Source organism: Lactuca serriola, chromosome 4, assembly GCF_051521515.1.
Source record: "Lactuca serriola cultivar US96UC23 chromosome 4, Lser_US96UC23_V15, whole genome shotgun sequence".
NCBI classification, from domain to species: Eukaryota; Viridiplantae; Streptophyta; class Magnoliopsida; order Asterales; family Asteraceae; genus Lactuca; species Lactuca serriola.
Genome location: NC_136411.1, coordinates 234,130,164 through 234,141,246, shown reverse-complemented (window position 1 = coordinate 234,141,246; position 11,083 = coordinate 234,130,164). Strand labels below are relative to the sequence as shown.

General features: G+C 43.2%; 1 long non-coding RNA gene across 1 annotated transcript; it reads left to right on the top strand.

Moving 5' to 3' along the window:
• Positions 1-406: 406 nt before the first annotated feature.
• Positions 407-2,553, top strand: LOC145100566 (uncharacterized). Its single transcript, XR_013705130.1, has 2 exons — positions 407-2,135; positions 2,288-2,553. It is a non-coding gene; the product is annotated as an uncharacterized LOC145100566 (long non-coding RNA).
• Positions 2,554-11,083: the final 8,530 nt, after the last annotated feature.

The window sequence follows — 11,083 nt, the reverse complement described above, 5'->3', positions numbered from 1 at the left end:
GTAACTTTATGTTGAACAAAATGCAAATCAACATAGGATATCAAAAACTAGAATATACATACAAACAACTTTAAATAAAAAAAATTAGCCAAAGGATATACAAATTAAAAAAGACTATATATATATATATATATATATATATTCAATGGCTGAAAAATTAAGAGGTACAAACGGTTATTGCTTCTTATACAATGATTTTATGCATTAAAAATGATAATCTTATTTTGGTCAAAGGGTTGAAAAAGTCAAGTTAAGAGTTGATAAGAATTGGCAGATTTGAATTAGTATTTCTGATTTTCAGCCACGTCGGTCAAACCTGACTTTCAAAAACAATAACCTCTCACCTCCTCTCTATAAAAACCTCTCCAAATTCTTACGAGTTTTGAAGATTCAAGCTTCGTGGTTAACTATTGGACCACCATTTACTACCATATCTCTGACTCTGTAACCCTAATATTTTTCATCTCCCTTCTCGGAGACCAACCCCCATGGCCCCTTCCCAAACCAAGTAAAATGTTTCACCATCTAATCATCATCGAGTTATAATGTCAAAACTTAATGCCCTTCTCAACCATATCTTTGACGACACCTCTGGTGGTCAATTCATGTCCTTTGCCTGTGATTTCGCCATCGTTCCAAATGGAGGAATCGAAGAAACAAATAAACACATAAACATGTCAACATGAGTTTATATTTTATGTTTTGTGGTTTTTGTATATGAAACGCTAATCTATACTCTCGATTCTTGAATCTGGGTTTCAGGCCGCCTTCCCCATCAGGTTATAGCTTCCTTATTCTCAGGCTTCAAAAAATTAGATTAAAAATATATCTCACATGTTAATCTCTTTATCCTAATTCCTACCAGGTTATAGCCTATACTCCTTCGTTTCTTATTTCCTATCAAAACTTTTGTTGAACCAGTTGGTCTATAAAGGTTTCTATGTGTAATATTTTTTTTTCTACATAAATCTGTAATATATGACTGCCTCAAATCGAAACAACCATCACATATTCACCACTGTCGCAACCTCCTCCCATTCCTCCTATGCTCCACATCCTTTCGGCTTCACCCACGTCGATCCCTAACACCAGCACCACCACCGTTTCTAATGCTATATAAATGTTCGTAAATCACAAAGGTGAGATTTCTTATGTTTTTGTGCTTTTGAGTTCTCATCATTTGTTTCATTTGTATGATTTTGTAGGTGCAGATCTAAGTCGTCATGCATTAGCCACCCCAACAACACACCACCGTATCAACCATCATCACCACCATCCACCACTGCACAATTCATCTAGCCCTAAATCATGGTCATCACCACCTACAACCACTCACTGCCACCCTCTAACCACCTGTATTTAAACACTGAATTCATTGTTGCCTTTAATTCTCCATTAATTTTTTTTATTTGGTAGCTTAAATTTTAGGCTTTAATGTTACCATATAGTTTGAGGTTGCAAAATATCAAACCATGCTCACCTCTAAGCTTTTTGAAATCTGTGGTGAGTATTATAGGAATGTGAAGGAAAGGAGGTGCCTCAACATGAACCTGAACTAAATCATTTGTAAGATTAGTTTCATTGCTCGGAGATTTTAAAGATTGGTAGATCTTTGTTGATTTTCCAAACTTATTCCAGTGATCATACGACAATATAAGTGAAAACACATAGCTTTTAAATGATGCTTAATGAAAAAAATCATCCGTTATTAAAATCTCTTACTAATACATTATATTTTTTTCCAGGATTAATCTCATATTTATATTTAGCGGACATCCAATGAGGTTATTGAAATACTATGTACAAGTAGCACCCCATGCTCTAATCCTCCCACATATTTTGTTGATGATTACTTTTCAAGGCTTTTGGATAAGAAAATGTATTATTTCTATAAACAATTCACCTGATCTAGGAAAGAGGCTTTCCATTTTCTGTATATCAGGCTATGTGTATTTCACTGTCTGTGTATATCTGACTGCATGTGTATGTGTATGACTTCTTGTGTTTGATTTGGGTTTTAGGATCTAATTTGAAGTTCAGGAAGCTTGGGATGGGAGCCTGGTCCCGGGTGATACCTGTTAAAGGAACAAATTTGAATGGGATGGCTCTATGCAAATTCCATGTGAAATTTTAAGGTAGAATCATACTCAAACTAATTAAGATTGATCTTATAGAATTGGAAAAAAAAACAATTAATCTTGATGTTAATTTGCAAAGTCTACATTTAAGTACGTTAATCTTTCAAATTTTTATAATTAATATTATTATAATTTTTTTTGATTGGTAGCTTGTTGGCAACATCATTACACCGAAGACACTCGACTCCATGGAAGGAAAGCTTGTGGTGAAAAACAATTTTGGATATATTTCATATCAGTCCAAGGACTCACCATCCATGGACCTAGTCAAGGCTTGATCTAGTGGGGAAATTAGGTTAAGTTTCTTCCTTAATGTATGTGTGTGGTATATGATGTGTGAGTGTGTGTGGTCATCTGTTTATATAAAATGCAACACACATTTATTGATTAGTTTATCATATCATTATACTTTTAATTCTTTATTAAAAAAATGCTTTGAAAAGTTTATCTGGTATAACATCATATTTTCAAATTACTTTTTAATACTACATCTATAACCGTTGAATTGGATGGACTTAGACTTAACTTAAATTGGAAGCTTTTGCCCTTGTTGATGGTTTGGAGTTTGAGGTCATTAAATACCTCTAATGCTGGTTGGATATTGCTCGAATTGATTGAGTTAAGTAAGTTTTCCATGATTTTGACGATTTTGCCACTCGATGTTGATGTCTTAATTGGATGATGTACAAGACCTCCTTCCTTACATCAGTGAGTCGATGTCAAGGCTAGAGGCGCAACATTATAGGAATTTCCATCAACCTAGCAAAATTTGAAGGGAAATATGCTTTTTGATCATACATGTATGTATCTATGTTTATAACATTGGTTTGCAAGTTATAGAATCTGATGGTTGCTGTTTTATGTCTTCTGCATAGTATATTTGGTTAGTCTAATGAATGATATTCATGAACTTGATAGATCAGCTTAACTGTTTCCTGTTCTACATGCTTCTGGTAACTGAAAAGCAAAAGAAATTAGACTTTTTGTTGAGTTCTAACATTTTACCAAAAAAAAAAGCATGGCTCAACTATGAAAAATACTTAAATATTTTGTAAGGCCCCAAAAAAATACGAGCCAAAAATTTCATTTTTAAAACAAGTACATGGCAAAACATTAAAAATAAAAGGCTCGACGATGATATCATTTCACAAAAGATACTGCGTGTCTAGAAACATTTTTATAAAACATTAAAGTGTCAGAGTACAAATTCCCAGGAGGATCTCATGATGCGGAAAGCAAAGCGTGTATGTGATGTACCGCTACCGCACCGGTTCCTTTCCCTTCGAAGAAGAGGTACCTGAAACCAAAACTCAAAACCGTAAGCACGAAGCTTAGTGAGTTCCCCCACTGTACCGCATACCATATAATCACATAACATACATATATTGTCAGACATATCTGGGTGCCCGACCTACCCCTTCGGTCCTCTCGACCGAACATTGCCTAGCATACCTGGGTGCTGGCCTCCCTTTCGGTCTTCTCGACCGGATACTGCCTAGCATATCTGGGTGCTGACCTCCCCTTCGGTCCTCTCGACCGGATACTGCCTGGCATATCTAGGTGCTGGCCTCCCCTTCGGGCCTCTCGACCGGATACTGGGGAACTATTTATCCCCTCTACTACTACCATATAACATGTATCACAATATCATGACTACCCCTTCGGCCCTACCGACTGGATATCTTGGGGACTATCTCCCCCTATTGTCACTAGCACATAAACATAACACAGGTAGTAGTAATCCCTAGATGAATATCACAGAGACAATCATCTACATACAACTCCTACTGGTGGGCCAACATTGTAGCCGTAGACCCACCGCTACTGGAAGGTAACTCACCTCGACGTAGCTGCTGATATGTGTGGGAATTAACTGCCTGCTGCTGCTGCGGCTGCTCCGGAAATCCTCCGACTATAACTCCCACAAAACACTCAATCAATCACAGCTAACTGTCCCTTGGGGTAAAATGACCATTTTACCCCTGACTAAGTCATAAGCCAAGGTCAGAGCCAACTTTCAGTTGACCCGACTCGCCGAGTTGGCTCTCCAACTCGCCGAGTCCCTATTCAATCGATTGACCTGTATCCCGTCTCTACTCGTCGAGTTAGGCGTTGACTCGACGAGTTCTCCTTCTAAACTGATTTCCAAGTTCTTCATCCTACTCGCCGAGTTGTATGAACAACTCGCCGAGTTCATCTTCATCTGATGAACACTTTATGGTGTGACTCGCCGAGTTGTATGAACAACTCGTCGGGTTTGTTCTTGATCTAAGAAGATTGCCTTGAACTCGCCGAGTTAGGGCATTGACTCGCCGAGTTCCTTCATGGGTGAGTTCGGCTTCCAACTCACCGAGTCCACTCAGGACTCACTACTCTACTCGACACAACGAAAAGGGGACAAACTCGGAGACTCGCAAACCGACTCGCCGAGTCGTTACCATGCAATTACTATATGGTCGATTCTGCTTGAATCTAGCTCATGCCATACATAGATCCGTGATCCTGGGGCTTGATTAACACGTAAAGTTTCCAACTTTACGTGTAAATAGACAACCATGAGGGTTTTAAGGTCCAAAATGCACCAAAAGGGGTAGATCTAGGGCTTTCATGCAATATGGTTCCAAAAAGACAGTAGATCTGAGCTCCTGGAGCTCAACAATGCCTATATCTAAAGGTCAATCAGCTTATTACAAACCCCAAACATACACAAGCTTGGAAATGGTTCAAAGAGGACTTTAATGGAGCTATAAGGGACAATAACCATGAAAACAAGGGGGAAAACAAGTTATACCTTAGGAAACACAATGAGATAGCTCAAAGATGCCTGACCTCCTCTTCTTCTTCTTGATCTACTCTTCTTCCCACTCCAAAACTTCAAGAGGACACACCAAAAGCTTCAAACTCACAAGGAAACAAAGCTTGAACGAGATATAGGGCTCTGAGGGTGAATGGGGACGAGATTGGGGCGGAATGAGAGTTTAAGTAGGGTGCAAACCCCTGGAACTTAGGGTTTCATCCAACAGCGGTGACTTGACGAGTCCAGATACGGACTCGCCGAGTCGCCAACTTAAAACGTGTCCCAGGTCCCAACTCTACTAGGCGAGTCGGGCCTACAACTCGCCGAGTACAAGGCTAAGAATGCAAACACTTATACAAATTTCCACATACCAGGAATCAGGTGCTACAAATCTCCCCCACTTATTTTAGACTTCGTCCTCGAAGTCTGCTGCTCGATCCCGAAACAGCTCGGGGTAATGCTCCTTCATTTCTTCCACCGGCTCCCAAGTCCACTCTGAACCCTTTCGGTGCTGCCATTGCACCTTCCCTAATTCCACCTTTTTGTTCCTCAGATCCTTCAACTTGCGGTCGAGGATCGCGACTGGGCGCTCAATGTAATTCAGGCTGTCATCAACCTGAATATCCTCTAATGGCACCACCGCTGAATCATCCACGAGACACTTCCGCAGCTGAGAGACATGGAAGGTGTTGTGGATCTGGCTGAGCTCAACTAGCAGATCCAACCTATATGCTACCTTGCCCATTGATATGGGCAGATTTAGTAATAAAATGCATGCATTATCTTAATACTTTATGTTGATTTTATCTCATTTAATGAACAAAAGGTGCTTAATTAGTTTATAATTTCATTTTTCAGCAACAATTACATGCTCGGATGGAAAAGGAAGCGGAACTGGCGATTGGACGCTTGGATCTTGGATTTTGAAGAAAGAAGGATGTTGCTGGACAGCTTGACCCCTTGTCAGTGTTTTGGCCATATCTCATGAACCGTAACTCTGATTGACGAGATTCAAAATGTTCTGAAAAGTAGACACAATTTCGGACGACTTTCTTGTTTTGAGAAAATGATGATTCGAAACGTACTTGGCGAGTAGGTTCGACTACTCGGCGAGTCGTATCGAACTTTCGCGATTCTGGACGCGTTGACTTGCCGTACACAGGTTTTAAGTGACGGACTCGCCGAGTAGGTCACTAGACTCGCCGAGTGGCCTCTGTTTTGTGAAATCTATATAAAGGGACTTTCATATCAATACCCTAGCATGGAGAGAAACCCTAGGAGGCTGAGAAACGATTGGAAGTGCTGCTAGGTCGTGAGGAACTGAAGAATCAACCCTACATTCAATTGTGAAGAGAATCAAGACAATTTTGGTTTATTCTTAGTAACTTTTTGATTTGAATCATGTTTACATACTTTGATTTCGTTTTTGAGCTTGTTTCTGCTATAATCATGAGCTAAAAACTCATAACTTATGTTTAGGTAAATGAATTTGTGAACATGGATTGATTATTTGATTAAGATTAATTTTAATTGGTGATTATGTTTTATTAAGCTTGTTAAAGAACCTTATGTGTTAACAATAACTATTCTTCTGTTAATAAATCAGTAATTAAGTTATATGAACATCTCTTAGTTGCTAATTTCATATGATTTACGTGACCACATAGTTGTATGTCTAGGAATAACGAATGTGAAACTAGCATTAACTTGAAGATAGGTAAGTTCATGTGTGAGCTTGTGTGATACACCATCAACAAGAGGTTAATTAAATCACCAATTTGATTAGCTAATTATAAGTCTTTCTAAACCCGAATCTCGGGCCCAACTTGCCCCGCTTCCAGAATCGAATGACGCCTTTCCAAGGCGATACCTTCAGGAGAACCATATCCTCGACCTGAAACTCCAAGTCGGATCGACGCTTGTCGGCATAACTTTTCTGCCGACTCTGAGTAGTCTGAAGCCTGCTCCGAACTTGCTGGATCCTCTCGGTCGTCTTGAGCACCACCTCGGTGCTCCCCATGACTCTCTGGCCAACTTCACCTCTGCATATCGGGGTCCTACACTTCCGACCGTACAACAAATCAAATGGAGGACGGTCAATACTCGCGTGGTAGTTGTTGTTGTATGAGAACTCAGCCAAGGGAAGATAGGTATCCCAGCTACCACTGAAATCTAGCATGCATGCCCGCAACATATCCTCCAAAGTCTGGATGGTCCGCTCGCTCTAACCATCCGTCTGCGGGTGAAAAGCGGTGCTAAAATGCAGACGAGTGCCCAACTCCTCATGAAACCTCTTCCAAAACCTGGAAGTGAACCGCACATCTCGATCTGATATCACTGACACTGGCACCCCGTGCCGCGCTACTATCTCCCTGATGTAGATATCGGCCAACTTTTCGGCCGAGATGCTCTCCTGGATCGGAATAAAGTGGGCGCTCTTGGTCAATCGATCCACGATGACCCAAATCGAATCTACTCCACGCCCAGTCCTGGGAAGCTTTGTGATAAAATCCATCGTGATATCTTCCCATTTCCACAACGGAATATCCAACGGCTGCATCTTACCATGCGGTCTCTGATGTTCGGCCTTGACCTTCCTGCAGGTCAAGCACCGCTTGACATACGACGCCACATCCCACTTCATGTAGGGCCACCAATAATCTAGGAGAAGATCCCGATACATCTTCGTCGCCCCTGGATGAATAGAGAATCGGGATTTGTGCGCCTCCTCCATCAAGATCTGGCGCACGCCTCCATGATACGGCACCCACACCCTACGGTGTAGTGTCAATAACCCCCGGCTATCATAATCGAAAGAGGTGACTTGACCCACTATTCGCTCACTCTTCCGATGCTCTTCCTTCATAGCCTCCTGTTGAGCCTCCCGAATCTGCTCCAACAGGGGAGTCACCACGGTCATCCTCATGCAAATATCCCTGATCGGTGCTGCCTTGCGGCTAAGCGCACCGGCCCCCACATTGGCCTTTCCTGGGTGGTAAAGGATCTCACAATCATAATCCTTCACCATGTCTAACCACCGACGCTGCCTCATGTTCAGATTCGGCTGATCCATGAGGTACCTCAAGCTCTTGTGGTCTGTGTAAATGGTACACCGAACCCCGTAGAGGTAATGCCGCCAAATCTTGAGAGCGAAAACCACTGCCCCCAATTCCAAATCATGCGTCGGGTAGTTCGCCTCGTGAGGCTTCAGCTGTCTCGAGGCATAAGCAATGACATGCCCCCACTGCATCAATACTACACCTAGGCCTGAGATCGACGCATCACAATATACCACAAAATCTTCCACGCCCTCGGGCAGGGCTAAGATTGGCGCCTCGCACAATCTCTGCCTCAGAGTATCGAACGCTGCCTGCTGCTCAGGCCCCCATCGAAAGACCACGACTTTCCTAGTCAACCGTGTCAGGGGTACGACTATCTGGGAGAAATCCCGAATGAATCTCCGATAGTAGCCTGCCAATCCTAGGAAACTCCGAATCTCGGATGGAGACTTCGGAACCTCTCACCTCATCACGGCCTCCACCTTGGCCGGGTCTACTGATATCCTATTCTGGTTGACGAGGTGTCCAAGGAACTGCACCTCGCGCAACCAAAACTAACATTTGGAGAACTTGGCGTACAAGCTCTCCCTCCTCAGGGTCTCCAAAACCTCTCTCAGATGCTCCTCGTGCTCCTCCTGTGTCTTGGAATAAACCAAGATGTCGTCAATGAAAACTATCACAGACCGATCCAGCATCGGCCTGCACACGCGGTTCATGAGGTCCATGAACGCGGCAGGAGCATTGGTGAGCCCAAACGGCATCACCACGAACTCATAATGGCCATAACGCGTCCGAAACATGGTCTTCTGTATATCCTCCTCTCTAACCCTCATCTGATGATAGCCTGAACGCAAGTTGATCTTGGAGAACCAAGATGCTCCCTGCAACTGATCAAAGAGGTCATCAATCCTCGGGAGTGGGTAATGGTTCTTCACCGTTACCTTATTCAGCTCCCGGTAATCTATACACATCCGGTGCGACCCATCCTTATTCTTCACAAACAGGATCGGGGCTCCCCAGGGTGAACTGCTCGGTTTAATGAATCCCTTGTCTAGCAGCTCCTGCAGCTGCGTAGACAACTCCTGCATCTCAGGAGGAGCCAACCGATATGGTGCCTTGGCTATCGGAGCCGCACCAGGAACGAGGTCAATCCTGAACTCCACCTGTCGCTCTGGAGGTATCCAAGGAAGCACCTCTTGGAAAACATCTGCGAAATCTCGCACCACCGGAACCTCGCTCACCGTCGTCTTACCCACCTCCCGGGTATCCATCACATACGCGACATATCCTGCGCATCCTTGCTGAAGGTAGCGTCTAGCCCTCGCTGCTGAACATACTGCAGGTCCACACTGCGGCCTCTCGCCATGAATCACTAACTCTCCCCCACCTGGGGTCCTGACTCGCACTAGCTGTCGCGCACGATCTATCACCGCCCCATTAGGGCTCAACCAATCCATGCCTATAATCACTTTGTTCCCACGCAACGGTATGGGAACCAGATCCACCAAATAGCACTCCTCGAATAACCTCAGAATACAATCTCTGAACACTGATGACGCTCGCACTGATCGATCGTCGGCAATCTCCACCTCCAAAGGGCAATCCAACGTGCCTGAAGACTCAGTGAACTTCTTGCTAAGCGCAAGGGAAACAAATGATCGGGTAAAACCCGAGTCGAATAACACCTGGACTAGGATACCGTTCACATGGAACGATCCTAATACATATATATACATATACCAAGCACATATCAATATCATAACATCACCACTGGAGCCTCTGCCTTGCCCTGCCGGCCGTCTGTGATCCGCAGGGTCAATTGCAGTGGAAACACAGCAACTCAGACGTCTGAATAACTGCTGCCGGAGCAGTGCAATCCATCATATAGTGCCCAGACTTGCCGCACTTGTAGCAGCCTGATGATCCCAACCTGCACGCCCCCTTGTGCGTTTGCCGCATTTCCTGCAGCGGCCCCGTCCTTGTTAGCCTTTCGGCCCCACATCCGATCCCTTGGGCTTCTTCCCCGAAGCCCCTCCTGACTGACCCTCTTCTGCTTTCCGTTTCCGGATGTGCTCCAAATCTATCTCCCTCTCCCTCGCCCTGTCAATCATAGAGTCCAAGGTGGGGCAGGTTGAATAACTAACATGCTCCCGAATATCAGCTCGAAGCATGTCATGATAGCGGGTCCTCCTCATGTCCTCATCACCCGCATATTGGGGCACCAACAATGCCCTCTCTCGGAACTTGGCGGTGATCTCCGCCACAGTCTCCGTCGTCCGCTTCATGTCCAAAAACTCTAGAGTCACAATTGTCACACCTCTAATGGCTTACAAACACCAATAAGCAAAGAAGATGATTTGAGAGAGAGAGAGAGAGGAGAGGGAAGATTCGGCCAGGGTTTCTTTCTTCTTAAGAGGTGCCGATTTCCCTTTTGTTGGAATAGTGTCTAAGGCTGCAACTATATTAGGCAAGTATTTGACCCGGTTGTGCATGGTCCCTTTGGGTTGCTTTCACCATAGCAACTTGATAGGATGATTTATTAAGAGAGAATAAATATTATTAATATATTATGATAATAATATAAAGAATAATAATATTTTCATAGAATTAATTGGTATTAATTTGGTGACTTAAAGAGATTAATTAAATAAGAGGGTATAAACTGTCAATTGTTTGATAGTTAAACTTTAGACTGTAAATCCATATTGGATAGATGGTGGACGGATTCTAGAAGCTAAAGGATAGCTTCAAATCGTCCAAAGGGTTATCTAAGGAATGGATTTGGATAGCTTTAAGAGAAGATTATCCAATTAGGGTTTAAGCTGTAACCCTTAAGGAGTCTAGAAGTATAAATAGACCCTATGGCAAAGGGAAATCGGCACTTGATCTAAAGTAGAGAACCCCTGGCCGAATTCCCTCCCCTCTCCTCTCTCTCAAATCATCCTCCTTGCTACGTGGTGTTTGTAAGCCATTAAAGGAGTGACAATTGTGACTCTAGAGCTCCAAGACAACAAGATCAAACAAGAGATTCAAAGGTATGATTCTAGATCTGATTTAGTATTGTTCTTATTCCTAATTAGTCATTAGAA